We start from the raw sequence: 27,051 nt of genomic DNA, 5'->3' as shown, positions 1-27,051 counted from the left end.
TGTGCAGGTTCCTAGACCTGGGATTTTATTAAGAGACAGAGTCTAATCAAAGAACGGGGATTATGAGAGGGACAGTGAGGAATTTGAGGCTAGATTGTCTCTACGAGAAAGAGTGTTAATGAGGGTAAGTAACGCGTTCTTCTGATGGAGTACCTATTCGGAGGTAGGTCTGTGATGGACTCAAACCAGAACATCCTGCAGTACTGAGCGGGCAAAATGCCCCTACTGTTCAGACAACAGTGCTTCATGAACATATGCAGGGAAGTCCACGTACGTGCCTGAAAAATATTCAGGACAGGGACACCAAGTGCCAAACATTGGTAGCAGCTTTGGCCCTGTTAGAATGAGCTTACAGTCCTTCCAAAAGCAGTTTTTGGCCAGTGCATTGCAGATCCTAATGCAAATTACGATCCAGTAAGGCATGGTTGTCTTCTGCACAGTCTTGTCTTTCTTTGCTCCAGAGAACCCTACAAAGAGCTGATAGTCCACCTGGTGTTCTTTGATACAATCAATATAAATGCTTAGAGCTCTCTTCGGTCGAAACAGTGGAATCTCTCCTCCCTAGGAGGGTTAAAGAGAGCATAGAATGCCAGCAAAGTGACATTTTGATTGGCGTGGAATTGCATCACAACTTTAGGCAAACCCAGTTTGTCTGGGAAGAAGGTGGTGTATGGCAAGTTGACATAAAGAGCCTGAAGGTTACTCAGACCTCAGCAGTGCTATAGGATCGAGGATAATTGTCTTGAGGGTGAGAAGCCAGAAGGGATAGCTACAAAGCAGTTCAAAGTTAGTGCACAGCAGCTGTGTGAGGTCCAAGTCAAGGTCCCACTAAAGGACCATAACTTGGGAAATGGAGGAAACAAATGTAAATGTCACAAAAAGTGCACAACAACTGTAGACTTAGACAATGAGGGCTGTTCTTGCAAATGTAAAAAGGCTGTAACGTAACCTTTAACAGTGCCCAAAGAAAAGCCTTGCCAGGCTAAGGACAAAACAAACAACACAATTTCTGATAATTTTGCCTGTAGGCGGGTCTTTCTGTCTTGTACAGTACCAAGCCACACATTTGTCCAGACAGGTGCATACAGTTTTTGTTACGGGATACCTAGCTGCCAAGATAACATCAACAACCTCTAGAAGAAGGTCAAAGGTGTTCATTGGAAGAAATACATTGAGTTCCACTTGAGGAGGAACAAGTCTCCTATCAAGAGAGTCCCTTGAAACGCCACCGTCCAGAAGTGCGGCAGTCAACAGATTGAACCAAGGTTTTTCACATTCACGGAGGAGATCTTGCACTACCTCCAGTTGTAACTGTTACTTGTGGTCTAATAGGCTCCGACGGCTGAGCTTGTTCACGCTGGCATTCAACAATCCTGCTAGGTGGTTAACCTTGAGGAAAAGCCCTTGGTGGTCCAGCCATTTCCAGAGGCACAGGGCATCCTAATACAGGGTCCATGACATCCTCTCCGCCCTGTAGGTTGCAGTACCACATTGCAGTGGTATTGTCTGTGAGTACCAGTACCAGCCACCCTGGAATGGAGGCTTTCAAAGCCAAGCAGATGGCCCTGAGCTCCAGAAGGATAATGTAGAGCTAGTACTCTTCTAGAGACCAGAGGCCGCTGATCTTCACCTTTTCAGATGGCCACCCAAACTCAGAAGCAATGCATCTGTCACCACTGTCAGTTCTGGGCAGGGAAAGGAGAGGGATTTGCTGCTGACCCAATCACGGTCCATTAACTACCACTGCAGATCTTTTGCAGTCTCATCCAAAATCTGAATACGGTCAGAATGGTCCCTTTGATGGTGGGTCCACTGAGACTTCACTTCCCACTGCAGAGCTTGCATACGCCACCTGGCAGGCTTGGCCAGCAGGATTCAAGAGGTCATTAGTCCTAGCAGCCTCAGAGGTTACATCACTGAAATCTTGGACCGAGGCTGAAAGATCAGGGGGTCATAGGATGAGTGTCATGGACTTTCCTTTCTGTGGAAAAGGCACAAACACAAACTGTGTCCAGAATGGCGCCAATGAAAGGGACCATCTCAGAAGGAATAAGGTGTGACTTTGGCATGTTGACAGTGAACCTCAAAGATGACAGGAGGTTTGCCATAGTCTGGAGGTGGTGACTACGTGGGCTGAGCCTGCCTTCAATAGCCAGTCATCAAGGTAGGGGAAGACTGGCAACGCTGACCTCCAAAGATATGTTGGCATCACTTTTGTTAACACCTGAGGGGCACTGGTGAGACCAAAGGGGACCATCATGAACTGGAAATGCTCCTGGCCCACCACAATCCGCAAGCAGCACTGATGACCCTGCAAAGCAGGTACATGGAAATAGGTATCCTGAAGGTCGAGCACCACCATCCAGTCTCCAGAGTTGATGGTAGACAAGACCTGGGCCAGTGTAAGCATTTTGAATCTTTCCTTGGGAAGGAAGAAGTTGAATGGGCACATATCTAAACTAGGACAAAGGCGTCCCTCCTTCTTGGGCACCAGAAAGTAGCAGGAATAACAATTAAATCCTTCTTCGGGCATGGGCACACTCTCAATAGGCCCTTTGGCCAAAGGACTTGCCCTTCCTGCCGCAAAACAGACAGATGGTACTCTGTCAGTCATTACGGGGAAGAGTGGAAGGTGCAGCGATGTGGAAAGGAAGAGTAGGGCATATGCCTTCTGAACAATTTGCAGGACCCACCTCTTCAAAGTGACAGATCAGGCCTCCTAATGTGTGACTGTGTTCCACTAAGAGCATGCTAAAGGGGTTTGCTAGGTGGGGGGACAAGAGGCTGTGTCCTGGACGGCCCATGACCTCAACTGCAGGGCGGTGGGTACCACAGCTTTGACAGCGAAACTGCTGGGCACCTTGTCGAGGTTGGATTGACTGACAGTACGAGATGCTTCTGCTGAAGGCAGGAAAGGAACAATGGGGCCAATGCTGTTTGTGAGGTGAGGCAGATAAGCCCAGGGAGCATGCTTTGGCCATACTCTCCTTCACCCACTCTAGAGCGGAATCTGCCTTGTACCCGATCAGGTGAATCCTGTCAAAGGGCTTTTCCATAGGGACGAAAGGACATCACCTGCAACCAAAAAAAGAACGTTGACTGAAGCCAAGCATGGAGGCGACTGATGACCCTAGTGCTAATGGCCTGGCCAATGCAATCAGTGGTATCCAAACCACAACGTATTGTGAATTTAGCAGTGTAGCAACTGTCCTGGATAGCCGGAGGCAAGAACAGGTCAGAGATCTTCAGGAACAACTGTGAGGACTTGACACACCGCATCCTAAAGTGTGTGGGAATAGCAAAGCAGAAGGCAGCTGATATTCGTTAATCTAAGAGTCAAGCTGGTACGATGAGGAAAATCTTTCCAAATGTCTCCATTGGTTTAGACGCCTTATCTGGGGGGGGAGTAGTTAGAAACATGTTTGAGTCTGTCCTGCTTTCAGATGCCTGCAGCAGTAAGCTTTCAGGGTAGGGTTGCTGACATAAAAATGCATGGTCGCTTAGGGCAGGGTGGTAATGTAATCAGATTTAGTGGTAGACTGGGGGCAAAAGCAAGATTTGGTCCACAACACGTATCCGTAAAAGTGCTTCATTGAAAGGCAAAAGGGGTTCAAATGGGTGTTTGCCCTGGCTGGAGGGCTTCTGTCAGGACATTGGTCTTGACCTCCAGGGTGGGGAGCTGGAGGTCAAGCACTTTGGGTGGCATGTGCAACACCATGGCATAAGTAGTGTTCTCTTCAGTGGCAGAACTAGGAGGTGAGAGGAGCCCCCAACTCAGAGGAGGTATCAAGGTCACTAGGTAGGTCATCATATCAATTCTCTTCATGGTATGGCTGTCCAATCATATCACCAGTATCTTAATCACTGTCCAAAACTGTTCCAAACAGGGAATGCAGGGTGCGTCTTATCCCTTTGTGGAAGCAGCAGGTTGAGTGGAGGAAGTGGTGCCTCGACAGCAGTCAGGCATGACTTTGGTTGAACTGGCACCGACTCAGAATATAATGGGTACCTCGCCTGCCAGGGTCAATCGATCCGGTACCGGCCTTCAAATTCCGGTAACTGGGCAGGAGTCTGAACTGGAGCCAGGGGTGGCCCTGTGATGGTCTCAGAGAGTTCAACTAGAGCCGAGGATGAACCCCACCAGCAGTGCTTCATTGTTGGGCCTTTCGGCTCCATGAGGCTTGAAAGTGTACCAGAAGGAGTCTGCAAGGATGCAAAGATTTGGAACCTGACATTGCAGAACTTATTGATCTGTTTCGGAATGGCAAACAGCCATGTACATTTCTTGCTCCCCAAATTGATCAATCAAGATGTATGGTGCCGCCCCCCACACCTTCAAGTTGCAGGAATGGGCCAAGATTTCCTAAGCTTTGTCTTCAACTTACCCAACAACTTTGATTGCGATGAAGGCCGACCTCTGAAGTTACTCTTGTGACTTATAGATCTATAAAGGAGTGGGATCAAATTTTCAACTTAGACCGGTCATGTTGTGGAGTCTTTTGGTACCTGGCTTTGTAGAGTTTTGCCTCGCAGTCTCTTATCGCCTCCTGCTTAATCGACGTGCAGTCACTGTAGGTCTTAGAATTGAAACTTGACCCCAGGCGTTAAATCCGATGAGAAACTGTCACAGGCCTTTATTTGCAGCAGTCCTTATTGTTTTGGGAGAGGACACTTCCCTTCCAAGCTAAAACTTTTGGATGTGGTAAGGGTTTCGAATAAATGTGAGACAGTTCTGAATTCGCATATGGTTGCTCGAAAAGAAAGGAACTGCTGTCACCACAAACCAACATAGGCTCCGCATGTTATTTCCGGAGAGGAATTATACCAGTCATTGTGGAGCTGCACAGCACCACCTAATGATGCACAGAAGTACTGCTAAAAAATGTTCAGATCCAGTCCGACGCATGGGGAGTATTCCAAAGGTGAGGAATCTATGGTTAGAAGTCTCTATCAGAACAGCTGTGCATTAGCTCAAAAGTCATACACCAAAGAAATGTCACCACTAAGCTCAAGTGCGTTTGGTGCATGATGAGCGACTTTGAGCAAAACACGAGACAGACCTTTGGTAATACAGCTCCTAAGAGGCATATTAAATAGAAATAGCTGACCAGATAAACACAGAAAGGCCAGAATGGCTGACAGATAACCTTGCCACTGCATGGCCTTGCTGGGCCAACAAAAGAACATTTGAAAGTTTGGCCTGCAGAACGTCTGTGTGACGAGCACCAGACAATGAATTTCTACTAGCACAGATAGACTTTGTTGAAGTGCGTTGCGACACAAGGAAGATATCAACTACTGTGGCTGGCAGAGTGAACCCATTTAACTAGTGCTGCTCAATCTCTGCAATGTACATCTCCAAGTATAGATGATCAGGCGCAGAACTTGCCCTGTTGCAGAGACAAAAGATCCTCCTAAAGTAGTAGCTGGAGTGAAAGACAAATGTTAATGCTTATGAGCTCTGGACACCATAATCTCCTGTGGTCAGTCTGGTGATACGGAGATGTATTAGGCCTAGTTTGAAATATGTACAGAAGATCAGCGGCCCATCCCAGTTGCAATACAAATGTATCTGCCAGTAAATATTCTGGAGGAACCTTCACTGTACAGCAGTTTTGACACTGCACGTTTCAACTGTGGCAAAATGATCCAACCGGGCATACGAATCTAAACAAAGATGACAGTTTCCACCTCGGGCTGGAGGTGTCACTCATGAGCTGTCAGGCAACATCTGGTCAGCTCATCTGCTCTGGGATTCAGAGATCCTGTTAGATGGTTGGCTATTAGAAAGATGTTCTGCTTGTTGGACCTGATTAAGGAATCTCACTTAATAAATGTGCTTTAATTTCAATAGTAGGTAACCATACATTGGTACTTCTGCTGTCCTTTGCACAACTACTATTGTTGTATAGCCATTTTAGTGCGGTTTCTGGGCACGTTATTTTAGCAACTAGCCCTGCCGCTCTATTCTGCTTCATTTTTATTATTTTAGAATCAGCCACATTCGTGGTGGTGTTTTATTTTCTTTATCTAGTCTTCTTTCGCCTAGGAAAGCATTCTGTTTCTTAGCAAGACATTCTTTTCACTTTGTGCTTTCCTCGAGGCTGCAGCAAGATACAGTTGCCGACACAGGTGGTACATGGCGTCTCCAATGTTCACAGAAAGACACACATATTTACACGTGGACATTTTCTTAGAATATCAGCTGTTTTATTATAAAAAATAAAAATTAAAAAAAACACTTCTCTGTCCCATGCACGTTAGAGGGCGATTGCAGCCAGATGACCACAACTGCATGCTGATTGACTTTGTTACAGCTGCTTGCTGAGACTACCGGTTTTCTGGCCTACATAGGCATGGTGTCTCTATAGACCACAGGCTTTCTCGCTCAGGTATGGGGGATGATGTGTTCCCAGGGGGGAATCCTGAAGAGCGGATTAGGGCTTATCATGCTGTGCTCTAACATATTAGGAAGGAACCACATATATGATGCATAGTGACAGTATGGTGGGACTTTTCTTGTGTTTCACTTTTCTTGTTACCATTTTACTTCAATTATTTTTCATCATTCTAATTGTTGCAATTCATGCCATTTTATCTAAGCTGCTTCAGTAAATCTCATTGAACTATTTTCTGCCTCTGTTTGTCTTTGCATGTGTAAGACTAATGTAACTGATAGAAAAGGATGAGATCTGATACACCACGATTTCCCTGAGAAGTCATCTTGTCAACAGATTAGGCCGACAGTTGTCACATGGTGTGGGATTGGACTCAGTTCCCCTCAATTCAGGTGATGCTGCTGCCCAAATCCAGCAGCCACATAAGGATAACAAGAGCCCACGCAACACTATGAAAGAGGCAATGGCTTTAATCGGTAGCCTAGGTAGCAAATACATCTGCCTCTGGAGATGTACACATCTCAATGGCATGATGAATATACAGTTATAGAGCATCATCAGTCCAGTGAGGAGGGAGCACGTTGTCCACCTCATCACTATCATCCGTGTTATAGGGAACATTTTGCATACCTTGAACAGCGTCAGAGCCAAAAAAAAAAAGGCCTTTAGCATTTGATAGTACTGGCATCTACACAGAGGCCCAAGACAAGGAAGGATTTAGAGTCTGTTTGTGCTTTTTAATTTTGTAGAGTGACAAAGGCCTAGGGAAGACCGACAGTGGCCAAGGTTGCAGAATGCCATCAGGAACTGGGGGTAGCTCGGGCACTGAAGAGACCAGGTAGCCGTAGGGGTTGGTGTCAATGTATGAAGTGGTATCAGAATGGGTCCAGAAACAGGCCCCTGGGGGTCAGATGGCACAGAGTAGGTGCTTGATGGCAGATATCCAGAAGGGAGCCCAAAGCATCTGATAAAGCTGTGGCATAGTCTCCTTGAAGGTCAGTTTTTGCTGCAGGGTCAATAACAGTTTGGGGAATTCAGGATGTGCCACGACCAGTTGAGGGACCGGTCAGTTTCAGAAGACGCTTTTGGTGTATGATCTTCAGACTGATGCCCTTGCACCTGATTGCCTGATTTTGAGTAGCACAATAGAGTCCTGCTTCATTTTCTGGCACGACTGACAAACCTGAAACTTGAATGCTGGACCAGCTCATTAACAGGATACAGTGTGGTGACTTGCAGTGAGCCTTACGGTTTAGCTGCAAATCAAAATGTTTGCTCATATAGAACTTTGCCTCCAGATTACCTCCAAGGGCATCAGGGCAGATTTATCACACAACTTAGGTCTAGACCATAAGCATTAAACAAATGGTGTTCAGCTCTGCACCCAGCACCTGCTCCCTGCAGAAGTAGCACAGTTTGAATCTTGTTAATTGCAGGTGCACAATTGTCCCTGGCACAAAGAGGTAAATTTGAAGTAGTCAGAACAACCACAAAGTTGGGAGTGGACCCATGTTGAGGGGTGAGGAAAAAAAGGAAACAACATCAGTATGTAGTGGTGCCACCTAATGTGGCTCTGCTCTTTCACGCCTTGGGTGGTATGGAGTCAAAAATTAATACAGTGGCACTACTTGTAAAATTAGCCAGATCCAGTCTGGGGCCTGAGGATATTCTAAAGGTGAGGATTCCATAGTTAGAAGTATTATTTTAGAAATATAAAAGTGTTAACCCTATTGTAGGAAGGTGGCTCTGTAAATACTATATCAAAATGAGATATAGTGTGCACAGAGTCCAGGGGTTCCCCAAAGGCTTGACAGAGGCAATGATAGATAATACTAATGCTTTATTTGTGGTAGTGTGGTCGAGCAGTTAGGCTTATCAGAGGGTAGTGTTAAGCATTTGTTGTACACACATAAGCAATAGAAGAAACACACACTCAATGACTTAACTCCAGACCAATAGGATTTTATATAGAAAAATATGTTTTGTTAATTTATTTCTAGAACCACAAGATTCAGTTTGCAAGTAAGTACATAAAATGAAAGGTACTTTCCATTCAAAGTCCTGATTATATCTATGCAATCAACAATGTATACAGTTTTCTTTAAAATGGCAAAAATCTATTTTAAAAGTGGACACTGCAATTTTCGACAGTTCCTGGGGGAAGAAAAGATAGTACAGTTTTACAGGTAAGTATTCAACTTACAGTTCCTATTTCCAGGTTTTAGGATGCCCGTCGTTGGGGGTTCAAGTTAACCCCAAATACCCATCACCAGCAACACAGTCAAAGGGCACCAAATTAACGCTGGCTCCTATGGAGACAGGGGGTTTCTTGGAATCCGGTCAGTCAGCAGGTAAGTACCCACGACTCGGAAGGGAGACCAGGGGTGTTCAAGAGAGCACTGGAGGGGCCCCAAGTAGGTACCAAGCACACACCCTCAGCGGCACTAGGGCAGCCGGGTGTAGGGTGCAAACAGGGTGTCGGGCTTTCAATGCAACTCTATGAGAGGGACCCGGGGGTCACTCTGAGGCTGCAGACTAGGTCCAGGAGGGCTTCTCGGGCAAACCACCGAATGGGCAGGAAAGAAGGCTGCCTGCTGGTCGATGCTGTACCAGGGGTCAGGTTCTCCAAGTCCTGGGGGCTGCGGGTGCAGTGTTTTTTTTAGGCATCAGATATCTTCGTCCAGAGCTCGCAGTCAGGTGGGGCCTCTGGATTCCCTCTACAGGCGTCATTGTGCAGGTTTGGAGGGGTCAACTCAGGGTGGGCTCTTGCTCTCAATTGCCTGGGGAGCCTTTCTTGCTAAGTGGACCACCGGGACATGGGCCATGGGTGTCAGGTGCACAGGGGTCAGGTCTCACGCATCTGGAGTGTGGTGGGAGTCCTTAGCTGTAAGTTTCTTTTGGACATAGCCTCTGTCCTCTGGAGTTCTTGGTCCTTTTGGGTGCAGGGCAGTCCTCTGGAATTGGCTGAGGTCGCTGGGCCCGCTGGACGCGTTGCTGGTCTTCTTGCAGGTTCTTTAAAGCAGGAGACCGGCCGGTAGGGCTGCGGCCAAAGCAGTTGTCGTCTTCCTTCTTCTCTGCTGGGGTTTTCAGCTTAGCAGTCCTTCTTCTTCTTGTACGTTGCCAGGAATCTGGTGAGCTGGGTTCAGGGAGGCCCTTAAATCCTAGATTTAGTGGCATGTTAGGGGGTCAGAAGGCAGTAGACAATGGCTACTGTCCCGGAGGGTGGCTACACCCTCCTTGTGCCCACACCCTTTGGGGAGGGAGGAACATTCCTATCCCTATTGGTCCCTGTCCTCCAAACCAAGATGGAGGATTCTGCAGGTAGGGGGTCACCTCCGCTCTGGGCACCTTAGGGGTGATCCTGGCTGGGGTGTTCACTCATCCCTGTTTTCCCTAATTTTCCCACTCGACTTGTTCCAAAAGTGCGGTCTGGGAGGGGGCGGGCATCTCCTCTATCTGGAGAGCCCTGGGGCACTGTAATCTGAGGCTTGAGCCTTTGAGGCTTACCACCAGGTGTTACAGTTCCTGCAGTGGGAGGTGTGAAGCACCTCCACCCAGGACAGGCTTTGTTTCTGACCACAGAGTGCACAAAGGCACTCATCTAATTTGGTCAGAAACTCGCCTGAAAGTGGTAGGCTGGCACAGACCTGTCAGTCCTACACTAGCAGTTGGGCTAACATACAGGGGGCATCTCTAAGATGCCCTCTGTGTGCATTTTTCAATAAATCCCACACTGGTATCAGTGTGGGTTTATTGTGCTGAGAAGTTTGATACCAAACGTCCTAGTACTCAGTGAAGCCATTATGGTGCTGTGGAGTTTGTAAAGGCAAACTCCCAGACCATGTACTCACAATGCCTACACTGCACTTACAATGTCTAAGAATGGACTTAGACACTGTAGGGGCATATTACTCATGGAGCCATGCCTTCACCTGTGGTGTAGTGCACCCTGCCTTAGGGCTGTAAGTCCTACTAGAGGGGTGACTTACCTATGCCAGAGGCAGTGGTTTGTGGGCATGGCACCCTGAGAGGGCTGCTGTGTTGACTTTGCCTTTTTCTCCCCAGCAGCACACACAAGCTGCAAGGGGCAGGGAGCACGGGCTGAGTGAGGGGTCCTCCACGGTGGCATAATACATGCTGCAGCCCTTAGGGACCTTCCCTGGCCACAGGGCCCTTGGTACCATGGGTACCTTTTACAAGGGAGTTAATTGTGTGCCAGGGCTGTGCCAATTGGGGGAACAAAGGTACAGTTTTATGGAAAGAATGCTGGTGCTGGGGCCTGGTTAGCAGGGTCCCAGCACACATTCAATCAAAGTTGGCATCAACACTAGGCAAAAAGTGGTGGTGGGGGTGGGGGGAGGGGGCAACTGCAACAAGTGCCAGTTTCCAACACCTATTATACCAACCAGGACCTTTTTTTTTAAAACACAAATGTCCAAAGCTACTGAACGGGGGCCCCTGAGGGCGATATAGGGTTTGTGCAACAGCACCCCACACTTTGCATCTTGGTCCCAGTGAAAGGGTTTTCTTACAATCTGCACCAACCCCTGTGGTCTTATTATCTTGTTGAGGGTGCCGTATACATGCCCTCCCCAAATATAAAAAAAAAAAATATGTATTGCGCTTAAACCCCAGGCCCTAGTCCTCACCCAAGGGGATTCTAATTACAAATGGCAGAAGCTCACACCTTCCCCCCACAGTACTGCAAAAAAAAAAAAGAAGAAAAAAAAAAAATTTTGTCCAGGGGTGTTGGAGGTTACTTTTGAGACACCACTCCAACTCAGAGTCAGGGTATTCCTACTCTGCACCCACCATATTATTTTTCCTTTTTCAGGACACGGAGACTGCACCCCCGGAATCTCTAGATATTCTTACGTTTTAACCTTGAATTTCTCTCTGTGTAAAGATCTAGCTTTCTATTCAATTTGGTGTAATTCAGTGCAGGCGTTTTGGTTGTAGCCATTTCTAGAGTTCTAATGGGAAAGTGCAAGGGGAAACACATTTTGATGACCCCACCCTTTTCCTCGGCCTAGCTTGATGGAAGCTTTTCAGGAAAGAGCGGAGGTGGATGAATATTTGTTTGGAAAGTTTTGTAAAGATTCCTCAAACAGCACCAAAGTTATTGGCAAACCAAAATGTAGATGTGTGTGTATTTATATACATATATATATATATATATATATATATTTATAAAATATAATATTCTCACTAAAAAAGCAAAGGTTACAGGGAAGTTAGTTAGGCTCAGATCTTACACGCACGAAATTCAGCTGTTAGAGTTATTTCAAGTAACTATAACTCACGCCCTTGCCATTCAGTTTTCTCGTCAATATTTTTACTACAGAGGTTACAGTGATGTCCATGGTGTCATAGAAAATGTCATGAGTGATGTAATATCTTGGGTAATTAGCAGTGCATGGCGAGGGTGCGAGTTGTTTACCTTTGGGCACGAATTATAGTTACTTGGAATAACAATAACAGCTTCATTTCTATGGTTTTGTGCATGTACAGTTTGAACCTAACTATAACATACCTGTAACTTTTGGCTTTTTTTTTATGAATTTCTAAATTTTTTAAATTCAATTTCCTAACTATAACATCCTTGTGACCTTAGTTTTTTTTCAGTGAATTTCTACGTTTTTTTTTTTTTTTTTTTTTTTTTTTTTTTTTAACGTGAAGTATGATGCCCGTTGCAATGCACGGTGGTGGTGGTGGCGGGGGTGGTGGTTGGACTCAGGGTCTGGTCTGGCCTGGCATTGTGCTGCCTCCCGCCCCCCTCCCCCCCCCCCCCCATCCTAGCTTGATTCTCCTGCCCTGTCCTCCTATCCAACCATTATCCAAGTCCAGCCCCCTACTCCCTCATTACAGCTCAATCTGGCCTTTGTTCTACAACTGGCCTTCCCGCCTGCCCTGAACCGTTAGCTTGCTGCAACATCCACCTCCTCCCTACCCTCTGTTTGCCGAGTCCATGCACCAGCCCCCTCTCTCCTGCCCTACTGGGTCAGATGTGCTGCCACTGCTTCCTCCCTCCTGCCCTTCATGGACCGTTATGCTAGAACTTAACCTCCTGTCTGTCCGGTATGGTTAGTTTGTTGCCCTTGCCTCTTTCTCCTCTGTTGACCATGTGCATGGCCCTGTCCGCTTCCTATTGCTTTCCATGGTCCAATGTGCTGCACTGCTGTGCTGCTTGCCCTGTGCGGTGTGTATTGTGCTGCAGCAACCCCTGCCGCTTGCCTTGTAAGGTCAGTTTGGTGCCCATGCCAACATCCCACATGACATTGCATTTGAGAACTGGAGGTTTAACAAAACGAACTCCCTTTAAAAGTCGACAAACTAATGGGTGTTCTCCAATAGGCCTTCCATCCACTCTGATATGTTCTGAAGAGATCGCAGACCTGTAAGTATTAAGGGTACGATAAGCCTTACCCTGCGAAGCCAAGGAAGCCAGAAAATTCACCACTAAGGTTACATCTGCTGAAAAGGGATCTGAATCCCTGTCCAAACACCAGCTACACCAAACCAACCAGGTGGATTTGTAAACCCTTGTACCCGGAGCCCAGGATTGCTGGATGAACTGGACTGCTTCCTCCGAAATTCCTGGGGTTCTCCAGGAAGCCCCAAAATTCTCCACGCTATGAGATGCAGGGAGCCTTCTAAGACCAGACTGTGGGGAAGACCCTGAGGGTTCAAGAGCAGATCGGAAAAAGGAGGGATCAATACTGAGTATAGCTCCAACAGAGGGAAAATCCCAGAGGGAGGGTCTTAATAAAATGTGGGTGCGAAGAGGTGTGCCCAGAGGCAGTCCCTGACAAGAGAGAAGGCAGTAATAAGGAAAAAGCCCTCACCAGCTGCTATGCTGACGAGTGAGGGGCGGAGAGGCTCTATAAAAGGAGGGCAGCTGTGGCTCAGAGGTGGCAGCGCTTGACCAGAGCAACACGCAACACGCTTCCAGGGGCAGGAACGCCTCAGAATGGGCAGAACAAACGTTATAGAACGTTCGAGGAGCGCACGGCCCACACCACAAAATGACCATAAGCAACCCGCGTATGAAAATAATGAATAGTAGAATTATAACAATAAATATTATACAATATATATACAATAACAAAAATAACATTATGAATGTAATGCGAGCAGAGTACTTATCTGGACCGCGAGCAGCAAGAAAAGAGGGCTTGTTGCTCTTGGTCAAGATTGTTATGTGCATACTCGACGTGGGATTGATCACCCCATTGTGACGATATCTGGTAGTTCTTCTCCCAGGGTTTCTAGAATTTGTAGTTCTTGGCTGCTGTTTATTAAAGTAAGAAAAGAAATGCATAATAGGAGCCTCCGGTCTTGTAAAAAATTATATGCTATCTTTCTGTTTTTTAATCTGATTAATCACTTGATTATTTGTTACACTTAGGGGAGAGGAAATGGCGTTACAGCCAGAGCTGCAGAATTTGCAACCGGGCAACCAGGTTAGAATTTCGGCATCAGCTTGACATCCTGTGATTTTGATAAATCACAATCTCCCCATGCCTAAAACCAAAATTAATGTGTCCTTGAATATCGTAACTGATGCTCATGTAAAGCACTCCAGTGCCTTCGGGTCAAGTCTGATCTACATAAAAGTGCAAAACAAAATTAAGTGATGTGCGCACTTCCATCATTAGGCTATACTTGGGCTATATTTGGGTGATATTTGTGCTCTTTCTTTGGTGGCCATCTTGGGAGACTGATTTGTCATGAAGCTCCCTAACGTCATCATTTACTACAGTAGCCACAGTAGAAAATGCTTTCAGTTTTCCACATCAATTCCTTGAAGATGGTGTCCAGACGTGCCGCACTTTTGGTATAAATTCAGAATGCTAGCACTGTACTTGCACATTTAGAACTCTTGTAAATTAGCTGCTGATCACTAGGGAGTTAACTGGCAGTCTGCTGCTAGTGTTGAAAGTGCATGTTTCAGTCTGCATGTAAGAATGTTTTAATGAAATAGAAGAGGCAGATACTTGAGAACTCAAAACATGCCCTCATTTTTCTTTCTTCAGCACTAATCATAATTTCTGTGACAAAATGAACCCGTCATTTTGTTCCTTTCTAAATTAAATGTTTTAAGTTTTACAAGTTTGATTCCATCAAGGTTGTATAAGGTGTGACACACTTTTGTGATAAGTAAGACTGTTAGCACTGTATTTATTTTTAGAACACTCTGGGAGGTTGCAGTAGAACACAAAGGATTCAACTGACAGGCTGCTCCTGTTGGAAGTACATGGTTTACTGAGAATGTCAGACTTCAGTCGCGTATGGCTGAGAACGATAGTGTGAATTTACAGAAATTATGCTCTCATTTTAGCTTCTGAAGCACCTTCCATAACCACTACGGGAAAATCATGAGAAAACAGTTTTCTATCAAACATGAATCATCATGAAATCTCAGCACAAGGCTTTTTCACAGCATAAAATCACCTAAATTTAGCATGGTAGCATCAACAAAAGATTTCTATTGTACCCAAAATCTGTTACCACCCTTACACGTTCTCCTTTTTGTGACCATCAAAACCTGCTCATAACTACAATGCATTTCAATGGTATATTGGTTGCAAGACGGCTACCAGCACTTTCTGGCTGAAGTGCTGACAGCCAATTAGATCTCACTAAAAGATCTGTGCTTAAGCTCCGCCCAGATAACTATATTACCTTTTCCTTTAATAATTCCAAGACTACTGAGTGGATTTACACCAAATAACAAAAAGTACGATCTGCGCACCAAGATCTAGCGTTCTATCAAATTTGGTGTAGTTCTGTTCAGTAGTTCGGGCTGTAGTTTTGTCTAAAACCCTAGTGAAAAAATGCATAGGAAAGATCCGTTATGGGGCCCCCTCCTCCCCCCATTTTTTCTTGCCCCCGTTTGACGAGTCATCCTGAACCTTTCAACAAAGCAGCTAAACTGACTGTCGTACTAGTTTAGGACATTTTGTGAAGATTAATCAAACAGTGTCAAAGTTATTGGCAAAACAAAAAAAGCTTTTCCTATGGAAACTAGGTCCTAATTATAACTACCTACTGGCAGTTGCCAGGATATATATATATATTTATGCAAAAAACAAAAGGAGAACTCTGGGAAGTTCCCAAATTTAGGTGGAGAGCAGCTCTAGTAAGGAGCACCCTGCAACACCAGCGACACTCTAGAGCAAATCTAGAGTGTTGCTGGTGTTGCAGGGTGCTCCTTACTAGAGCTGCTCTCCACCTAAATTTGGAAACTTCCCAGAGTTCTCCTTTGTTTTTTGCATAATTTATGCGTCACTCTAACCCTGAAAGGGCCTTGTTTTGACTTACACTGGGTGCTCCCTTGTGTCTGGACAAAGCTAAACCCCTCTGAAGAGCTCTAATGAGAGCGAAACACATGTCAGGGGTTGCTTTACTCATTCCAGGTTGGCTTGAATGGTATTTGACCAGTTCAAAGCTGTAATACTGTGCCTGGAGTGGTAAATGGCTTTTGTCATTTTACAGCTCGGTGAGGATGACACTGACTCAATCATATGCTTAAAGATTTTACTGTACAAATGGCGAAAGATTTTGTCACTATCTAGCTCGCCGTGGATAGCACTGTGCTGATCCTATGCTTAAAAACTTTGCTAGATAAGCAGACATTTGAGGTGAGCAAATCTAGAGTGTCGCTGGTGTTGCAGGGTGCTCCTTACTAGAGCTGCTCTCCACCAAAATTTAGGAACTTCCCAGAGTTCTCCTTTGTTTTTTGCATAATTTATGCGTCACTCTAACCCTGAAAGGGCCTTGTTTTGACATTGACATATATATATATATATATATATATTTTTTTTTTTTACCTACAGGCGGTCACCAGTAGGTAGTTATAGTTAGGACCATGTTTCCATAGAAAGTTTTTTTTGACTTGCCTATATCTTTGGCGCCGTACAACTAATCTTAATGAAATTTTCCCAAAAAGTGTTCATAGAGAATCTTGTATTACATGGACAGTTTTGGGATGATCCATCAGCAAGGGCTGAGAAAAGGGGGGAGGGGGGGTGCAAAAAAGGTGTGTCCCCCATTATGATAATTCACATAGGGATTTTGAACATCACTACAGACCGAACTGCTGGACAGAATTACACCAAATGTGACAGAAAGGTAGCTTTTAGTCCAGAAAGAAGCCTTTTTGTTGTTTGGTTAAAATCTTGTCAGTAGTTTTTGAGATATTAAAAGAAAAACAAAATGTAGATATCTAGAGGCTCGAAGGATTTGCAAATACCCCCGATCTCGTGCTGAGATCTGACAGGCTGCCAACACTTCAACCAGGAATTGTTGGCAGCCATTTTGAGACTTGGCTTCAGCCAAGTCTAAAAAAAAATAAAAAAACAGGGAAAAGAGGCCAGGATAGGGATCCCCCCCCCTCCCCCCAAAGGTTTAAAAGCTTTTTTTTTTTTTTTTCTTTTTTTTTTTTAAATCAAAGCGAAAATCACAGCAGATTTGCAAATTTCGCTGTGATTTAAAAGAAATAAAGCAAGAGCCTTTTTCTCATCACTTTTTGATTTTAATTTATTTATTTGCATTTTGGTTGCACTGGTTTAACCATCCCTAAACTCTGGGGGAAGCTGCCCTGCATATCAGATGCCACGATCACTAGCCTCTTCTCACCGATGGCTCAGGATGGGGCACTTTCCGCTGCTCTGGGACTATCTCAGGGAGGTTGTTTACTTGTGTTGTTTTCCACCTGGTTCAGTGGTGTTGTGGTACCCTTGGCTCACATTTCTGCTTGTTTATGGCAGGGTATGTTCTGGTTTACACCACGAGCACACAGCGCACGCTGGGCATAGGACCTGGCTGTGCACCTGCCCCCCTGTGCCATTCTCAGAGCTGCACTTCCACAGCAGCCAGATAAACAGACTGCTGCTTGCACAGCACTGATGGCTGGACACAGGAGGGGCTTCGTTTTCGTGTATGGGGCCAGCTGCCCACTGCCCCAGGGCAAGTTCATTATAACTGTGAGCGCATCTGGCCTTATTAGGTCTTTTATAATTAGTTGATAAGGGGATGCATTAGAGGTTCAATGGACCTTTTGACTACGCTTAGAGTGGTTACTCCATAGCTCGTAACTTCAACCATCAATACAAGACATAAGAAATAGAACACCATCAATAACTAGGAGTCGGTAATCTTTACACACCATGACCATTTGGCCATGAATATCCACTTTTTAGTAAAGTTAAAATGTTTATTTTACTAGATCAGCAATGCTAACATCACATAGATTAGTCTCAAAACCAAATGATAAGTGTGTACAAACAACACATGCTGACCAAAGCGTCTAAAGAATCTCAACTTAGCTAAAGCCTTGACGATTTGACACTCAAGGGTTACAGTACAAATCAATAACAACAATAATTGAAAAATAGATATAGTATACATCTAGGTTCAACAGGTGAATGGAATAAATTCTTTGTTAATAACAATTATCAACACGTTTGGACATACTAACCGTCCAATTTGAATAGCATACTTGGGCTTCATGCAAAACAATTTTAGTCAAAGTTAATTTAGAAAACATCTCACTAGGGCTCTATGAAAATTGTGGTTGGTACCTAAAAGAAAACACAAATACAGCATAGAAAGAATAACAATTTGTTATACCTCTCCTCAGTGAGTCTGCAAGAGGTGGTCTCTTCGTCTGGTGGACATCTGTCTGGCCAGCATCAGGAATGGGCAGTGGAAGGAATTGGCTCAGCCGCAAATGGGCTCTAAAATAACTGAACCACTTTAGGGGACATTTAGGCTAAATAATCAGCAATTAAGCAATTCAACAGAATGCATGGAACTGCGGTGCTCCACGAACAGGACTCTAGCCGGAGCAGGAAAAATGGGACTGACCCTAAGTGCAAGCAGGCTAAGTTAAACTCGCATAAAGTATCTCCTCTCAACATCATTGGTAAGAAAATCGTACGTTCACAATAAGACCAATAGGCTATAAACTATAAATCTAAAATATAATCTAAACAGTCTTTCATTTGTCAATGATTAGTTCCTCTTCTCCTGTTCCCATCGTCAGGTTTGTCAGGTAACTCTTTTGTTGCCATCCTAGCTGTAGTCAATGTGTCCATTGTTAGCTCCTGGGAACGTCTCTTTCTCACCCATCAAATCTACAACGTAACATTTTCTAGTGCAGGATATTCTAACAGGCAGTTCTCATGAGAAAGTTTAAGACATTTACAAATAGCTTGGGCAGCACCATGTGAACAATCAACAATATTAACTCTTGGCTTTCACAAGACATTCATGAATACTTATTTATTTCTGCCATGCAACTTAACATGAGGCCCAGTCAACTAGGCCCACACTTTGCAATTTATCAATGCCTTACATTATTTAAGCAAATACATAGTACCCTTATGTAAATGCGACCCACTAATACATTTTTTTCTACATGTGCATAGCAGTTTGAATACAAAAGTATATTCAATATCACTTTTCGGTCAGTTCATGGATGCCACATCAGTGGGCATATTTTGTGTGACACAAACTTTTCTCCACGTTATCCTAATTCATGTAAATCCTTAACAGTTAATCAATGCAATTGTATTAGAATTTAATTCAGCTTTCACAATAGTCCACGCTTTCTTCCCTGCTTCGGGGAGGGGGTTGGTTGAAGAGCGAATCTTTAGCCTCTGCTTCGTCAGGCAGTTTATCAAATGCAAGCTGAAAACATACTTTCTGTGTGCACTGTAATGTGAACATATAGAGCTCTGCCTCACGTAGGCTGTACCGCCTGGGGTATATCCATAATGTACTGCGCACACTTCTCAATGTACATAGTTTGTGAACATTTAGCAACCGCGTCATGAAATTATATAAGCCTTAAGAGCATCCTTTCTGCATACCTCAATAAATGGGCTATTTGGCAGTGACTTGCTGTCTGCTTCACGCTGGTTCGGTCCGTCCCTTTGTTTCTCATTCTTACATAGTTGAGAACCTTCGGTCCGCACACAAAAAACTACAATATCGGACGGGAAGGCACAATAAACAGGCTTGATTAAGATCAAAAGGCTGCTTTATTAGGACAGGTATGCAGACTCATTCAAGTTAACAAACATAATTAAACAACCGCGGCCTCACTAATACAACAGAAAAACCTAACACTCCCCACCCTTAAAACATTTTCACACAGTACCTTAAAGTCATTCAAACATTCATTCCTCCTAATCACCTTCCCTCCTACTCTGCCTACCAGAACACCACCCCAACCATCTAGCCCCTGCATTCCGTGAGCCCTGCCTACCCAGCCAGGCCCCCAACCCTTCAATCCTGGCTTGATCTTTTCCCTTTTCTGCCACCAAGAAAGAACCCTGCACAGGCATTTTCTTGTCCACCTCCCCCCCCCCCCTCCTCCCGACATGGGCTACTGGGAGCAATGTTATAATTGTGGTTAAGAACCAACTTGGACTGTCGCTGAACAGTTCTGACCAGAAATGTGGGAACAAATAAATAACATTGCTTTTGCCAAAACAGCAGTATGGATGCATTAAAATAGGGGGGGTTGCACAAAATTGTTTACCACACAAGGTTGACTTCGAAGAGCCATTAATACCATCCTTTCGTTTTCAGCATGCGGGTTAAGGTGTCTTATCTCCAAAAGGTAGAAGACATTCCCTAACTAAAGATCGATGCACCCCATCTTGCCAAAAAAATTAAAAATCATCTTTTTTAATGTCCCGATGTTCTAACCATCCCAACCCTCTGGCCTTTTAAAATCTAAGCATATCTCTATTTACTTTCCTTCTTGCTTCTTCAACAGCTGCATATTTAAAAGTTCCCCTCCATACCCGCCTAGGAACAAAAGCTATCCAAATTACCTGCATTCTGGATGATGACCTGCCGATTATGTCCAAATCTGCCCTCTTAGCTTTTATCAACCCCAAACTAGATTCCTTTACTCAAACATTCTTCCCAAGGTGTAGAAGTAAAACCTCAGGGCAATTCCTGTTAGTCAAGTTAGACAAACAAGGGAGTAATTGACCCCACTTCATCCCCCACCTCCATCCCCATCATGCCCAATGCACGTCCTGAAAACAGAACCCCAATTTTTTTCCCCATGGCCGCTTCTCAGGATGCTTCGCCGCCCAGTTCACAAAAGAATGCTCCAATGATCCAAACCGAGAAGGTCGCCAAAACTGGTCATGTGACACAACCTAGGATAAGAAAAAGAAAATTTGCCTTCTCCCTACAGCCCGTCTGAGCTTCTAATGTAAATCAAGCAGCAGTTAGACAACCATCTACCTAACCCTCTTACCTCGTACACAGAAAGACCCAATCTTGCAGCTTCTGATGCTGCGCCAACTGGGAATGAATGTGTCCCAAAATAACAGTGAATAGCCCCCATATACAACAGTACTTTTCTGAGGACTGCCAAGAATTGACCCATTGTCAATTTAGTTCCATTCTGGTGGCAAAACACAAAAATCCCTTGAGCCCGCATCTCCCCCCCCCCCCCCAACCTGCCTAGATTGATGCCACGCGTCTACAGGGCATTTTATGCCCCCAATCCTATTGAGCAGACTGGTGCTGCCCTTACCTGTTTGGTCCGCCTTGAAAGAAATTAAAAAGATCCTTAAAGACACCCGATAGCTTAACATGCTCAACTGCCAATTATCCTCCCCGTTTTCCCCAAAAGCTATAAAATCCTAAACGCTCCAAAAAATAACCAAATCATACAAAGGTGGATCAACCTAATGTCAAAATTGGAATAGCAATACTGGTGCAAACATTGAACTAATTTTATCAACGTACCCATAGTTATTGGCTTTCTTATGAAGGATTTTTTCTGGAACTCCATTGCCAAACCCGCTAAAATTATTTTACCCAACTCACCTGGAGACGGTTCGTACCCCTAGAACAGTTTGCCATAAAAACTGATGCCTGCTAAATTCCTAGGTATCGTAGTGGATGATCCCTTGCTGTCAATGTTGATCATAATAAACCTGGATACATCATTGTGCCGCATCTGAAAAGCTTTTTTGCCGAGGCCTGAAAAAAGCTCCACTTCTCAAAAACTCAGCTCAAGCTCTTCTGTATGCATCTCTGGTACTTGGGGTAATAGATTTTTCACCTAGGTCCCAGATCCTCATTGTGCCAGCTCCCAAACATCGTGAGGTACCAATGTCTTCTGCAGATCCACTCCGGGCACCAAACCACAGAGTCTCTGCCACTGCGAACGAGAAAGCGTTCGCAATGTTATCCTTATCTGGCACATGTTGAGCTTGAAAAACTATGTTATGCATTAAGCATCCTAGCTTGAAGCGCTGTAACAGTTTTAGTAGCCTCTTGTCTTTCACTTTTTGGCCACTAACTAAGTGAACTTCCATCCTGTTGTCTATGTGGAAAAGCACAGATTTGTTCGCTAAGTGCTCCCCCCCTCAAACTGCTAGCGCCACTAGCAAAGGAAATAACTCAAAGAAAGCAATACTCCTACCTTCAGTCTTCAAATGTGTTGGCCATTGTTCGGCACACCATCTGCCATCCCAAAACTCTAAAATCTTCAGAACCTGCAGCATCCGAGTATAATTGAACTTGTCACTGGAAATCAATCGCCAAGGACCACACTGACACCCCACTGAAACCTTTTGGAAGATCAGCCACACTTCTAGATCTGCTTTCAAGTCCACAGAAAGTTATACTCTGTGATGGGGAAGAGATGCACCTGCCATCACAAAACCTAATCTACGACAGAAGGCTGTTCCTGCCCTGACAACGTGACAAGCAAAATTAGGATGGCAAATAGCTGGTGCATTTGCCTAAGCTGCATCTTACGTTCTGTCAACACCTGGCATAACAAGTGGATCAATTCTTGAACCGTAGAAGCTGGCAGACTTGCTTCCATCCTGACTGTGGCTAGTTGGATGCCCAGGAATACGGGTTGTGTACTGAGACCTTCCGTTTTTGTTTTTTCAGGGGCCACCTAAATCCTCTGCAACTCTCTGAAAATCTTGTAAAGCTGCAGCACAATCACCTGTATCTGCCTTACCTATAAAAAGGAAGTAGTTTAAGTAGCGGGTGACTCCTTCGTGACCAGAGTGCACAGTAAAACACCACTGCAAGAAAGAACTGACCAATTCAAACAACCTGCATGAAACTGCATAACCCACTGGAAGAACCTTGTCAAGATAAAATTGTTCTTAGAAGTAAATTCTCAACAGAGGAAAATCAGAGGTGCGTACAGGGAGCAGACAAAAGGCAGATTTTATGTCACATTTAGCTAGCTCAGCACCCATGCCAACTTGGTGAATCAAAGCCATAGCTACATCCAAAGAGGCAAACTGAACTCCTGCATCTTCTCTTGCAATGAAATCATCTACAGAAGCTCCTTCGGCCAGGACAGATGGTGAACAAGTCTAAACTCACCTGGCGTTTTCTTAAGTACTACCCCAAAGGGCAAACCATAAGATCAGGTAAAGGCCAAGAGTTGAAGGGGCCTGCCATTCTACCTTCAGAAATCTCTTTCGCTGACTTATCTTTGACCACCATCAGATGTCCAAGACAAAAACCCAGCTCAAAACCCCACTGTAATGTCACAGCTGCCTTTCTCCTCTGGGGATAGAATGCCAGCCATTTCCTCCAAGCTTCCAACTTAACCAGAGTAAAAGCCCTTGTTGCCAGGACCAATGAAACCCCTACCTCTGCCCTGGGCAGTTGGCCCTCCTTGCTGCTGTTCCCCAAAACACTGAAGTACTCTGTGTCTCCCTCTGCACTGGAAACATTCATGGTTATACTTACAAAGAGCTCCGTTACAAAACCCCATTAAAATTCCAGCAGGCTCCAGAGGGACTGACTTGTCTCTTATTACAGTTTCCCTGAAATGGCTGGTAAGGTACAGTTAGACCACTGGCTGTATGCTTGGTAGATAGTGGTCTCTGTGGGTACATCCATTGTACCTACAGTTCATTATCCAGTTCTCCCCAAGGCTTATCTGGCTTCAGAACTATTCTGGTCCTAGGCTCATCATAATGAAGTCAAGCATAGCCTCTAATCTCTGCATGGGCCTTCCTAATTGTGTCCATGTATTTAAAAATGGCCACCGATCGAGCAGGAGATTTCTCGCAGTAGACACTCGTGTATATAAAAAACAGTTCCACCTGTCTATGTAAGTGGGAACTATCCGGCACCTAGCTAACTCCCACACCTTCTCTCTAGAGCCCTCTTTTGCCTGCAATTCTCTATGTAGTAATTTGCATACATCAAACTCACCTTTCCAAATTTTCTCCTTCATCGTGCTAGAAAGATGAGCACCGAGGGTCACAGATATACCCATGTAAGGGAGCCCACGAAATAAGGCTGATTTATCAGTATCTCCTTTCACTTTGCCGTCACAGTTCAAAGAATCCCCGTCCAGTGTTATCGTAATCCCTTTAGCCCCCTATAATGTAATTTTGTCCTTCACTTCCTTTTTTGTTTGCTGTGTGTCATGATCAACCACAATCTTGATCCTATTCCCCCTCCTCACCCACCCCTCCCAGAGGAAGTACTAACCCCTTTATCCACTCCAGAATGTCGAACCCCAGCATCAACACTCGTGGCCTGTAGCCTATGTTCAAACCCCCACCTGCTTGCAAATGTCACTTATGCTGAGACACTTCCGTGTGGCCATGTCCCCATAGTACTGAAACTGCTCTTCCTCCCCCCAGTTATTTATCTTTGTGAGTACCTTCCTGTGAAATGACACTAGTACAAGAGAAATTAGTTCTCCTCCCCACCCAACTTCTTAGTGTGACATACATCCCATTCTTTCCAGTGAGGAATCTCACCTTCTTCTAGTTCCTCTTGATCATCATAATCTAATTTGCATTCCATTTCTATATCTTCCATGCCACCACTCATTCCAGGCTTCTCCCCAACCTCCACACCCCCATCATGGGTTCACCAATCAATATTCTAAGCAGTCATTGGTTTTGAAGGAGCTGCACTCCTCGAAGTCGGGAAGGTTACCTCAGACCTAGCCCTTTCTTCATCCCGAGTCGTAGAGGCCGCTCCCAGCCTCTCCAGTTGCCTTTCTTCACAGTTCACGAACTTGTGTGGCATTGTCCCCATTTTACCCACCAAGTTGCCCCAACCTGTGGGATAGGTGGTCCTGGGGCCTACCTTGTGCTGCACCATCTGGTCACTCAAAGGATCTAAACCATCATCAGCAACCTGGAACCATCTGCCTTGGCCACCATTGATGGGCCCGGCCGGTTGTGCCATCCACTTTGCTAGTTGTTGGGGTTGTACTTGTCCCCCCACCCCCCATCTGCCTGTACCGTAGTTGAATGCTGCTGTATTACTATATCATGCTGGCTGTCTGGCTGAAAAACTTTTTCCTTTAAAACCATGGGAATCAAGTCTTGCCATACTTAAAGCGGGTTCCACATAACTAATTATATCATCATCTTTAGACGTTAAATTGTTTTTGCGTTCGCTGTGAAGCTGAGCTTCACAAAAAGCTTTAAAATGGATGCCTGCTACAGCACGATCGTAATATGGCTGAAGTCCATCCCCACTTTCCGCAGCCCTGAAATTACATGTGCATTGCCCCTGAGTCAATGCACGAGCACGCTGCTGCCACCTGTGTGCCGGCCCCCGCCACCACACTCCACAAAGGTGGGGCTGAGGTCGTCTCTGCTGTTTTGGAAGCAGAATGCAAGGCAGGCTACTGCCTCTTAACGCTGGCTAATCTCTGCCCTGCTGGTGCCCGCACTCTAGCCCTGCCGCGCCCACCTTTAAAATCAGGCTCCTCATTAATGGTGAGTGGCATAACAACTCTTCCCTCACTTGGCCCCGACGCTTGCGCACCTTTTCCCTCACTTGGTATTGATGCTTGATTAGCGCGTGTTAACTTTGCCCTGACTTTGGCTTGTGGCAGTGAGCACGCCAACACTGCGGCGGCTACTCCACTTACCGTTGAACGTTTTGGACAAGTTAAACCGACCCAAGCCTGCAATAATACATCAGGCTGTAACAAGTCTTCTCTCCCTACCTCAAACAATACCTTTAAAGCCTCTCTCACTGGCTGATTTTTATCTACCACGATGAATAACTCACCAGCACGTCTATACCCAAAAGAAAAATTGCTAGATTACCTCCCTAAATTGAAAGAAGGCCTAACTCGGGACACAACTGAACAGTGCCTCCCTCCAGGACCACCTGTGCTAGGAATGGGACTGACTCAAGGGACAGTAACCTAAAACTGTCACTTTAACCCCACCCCGCAACTAAACTAACCAATGGCTATCCCCACCACTTGCCTGGCCTGTACCACCTGCCTGAATATCCCTGGGAGTGGACATCCTTAGGATACCACCCCTGGTACCCCATTTTGACACTGCTCGGTGTGCTGTTCGGTTCACTGAGCCTTCTTCGCTTTCAAGGTATATACACCAGAAAGTTGCTGAATATTGGAAAGATTTTTTTTTTTTTTTTTTAAGTGTCTCAGAAAAAGAAATTAGCATGACAGTTAAAAAAAGGGGTGGCGGATTAAACTACATAAGGGTGTTATTTTGAATTTTTATTTCAAATACCGAATCAAACCTGTTTTTTGATTGAAGGGATACATGGAAAATTCAAGCGGTACCTGGAAATACCAAACAGCGAGCAGGTGTGAATATTACTACTCTATAAACTGGGATTGCTGGTCAATTTCCCATTGAGAGCTTTTGTTAATTTTGCATGTGTGAGCGCATTGTAGAAATCACTCAGATTAAAATATTTTCAAGCTCATAAAGCAATTCTCTACTTAAAATCACACTTTACAATTGTTCTTATGACCCATATGGGATAAAGAATATTGCAGGAAGCCTTCAGAATCTTCTATTTTTAGAGAAGGGGTTGGTGATATTTTTTAACGTGGAATTGACAGTACAACGTGGCAAATGTCTGTTGTATATTTTTTTAAACTATGGCTTAGAAAATAAAAATGTTTATGTTCTGTTATCATTTCTTTTTTCCTCTGAGCCTAAAGATAAAACAGACGAAATGCCTTTGAACTGCTAAATTCCATTCAAAACTCAGAACATTATTTTGTGAGTGGGTACGTAATAAATAATTTTGCTGGTGAGGAAGCCAGGCTTGACTGTAATGCAATGGGAAGCTTTCAACCCTGAAAGGCTGATCTTCACTGGTAAGGCCAATAGCACCCTTGTAGTGAATCCATTTAAGTTTCCCCTTGGGACACAGGAGTGCGCTTAGCCTCTGGTTTGCACGCCTGTGACCCCTGTCACCTAGTGACCACTTACCTACTTAGCATGCTCTGTTTTCATTTATTTTATTTCTCTGAGCTTTCGCAATGGCCCTACATTTTATAAGAAATGTTGCGATTTTCATTATCAGTCCCATTCAGAGAAGGCATCATTATCAGTATCACTATAAGTGATCGGGGTAGGTATTGTCATCATGTCCCTTTCTCACTTACATGTGATAGGAATATCATGTGCACTTGTTAGGAATTGTTTATGCAATTGCCAACACAAGTCTGACACATAATTTCCGGCTGTTTAGGAACATACCTGCGTCAAGGATCCTACATGATCTGTATAAATACACCTCCCACGGACAGAGTAATTAGAGGGGTTCCTTACAGATGCCATCTATGCTGCACTTCACCTTGCTGCAGAACTCCGCCTTTGTGTCA

The sequence above is a fragment of the Pleurodeles waltl genome, chromosome 11 (genome assembly GCF_031143425.1).
Source record: "Pleurodeles waltl isolate 20211129_DDA chromosome 11, aPleWal1.hap1.20221129, whole genome shotgun sequence".
NCBI classification, from domain to species: Eukaryota; Metazoa; Chordata; class Amphibia; order Caudata; family Salamandridae; genus Pleurodeles; species Pleurodeles waltl.
The sequence above is the reverse complement of the archived record's forward strand: the minus strand, read 5'-3'. Positions refer to the sequence as shown.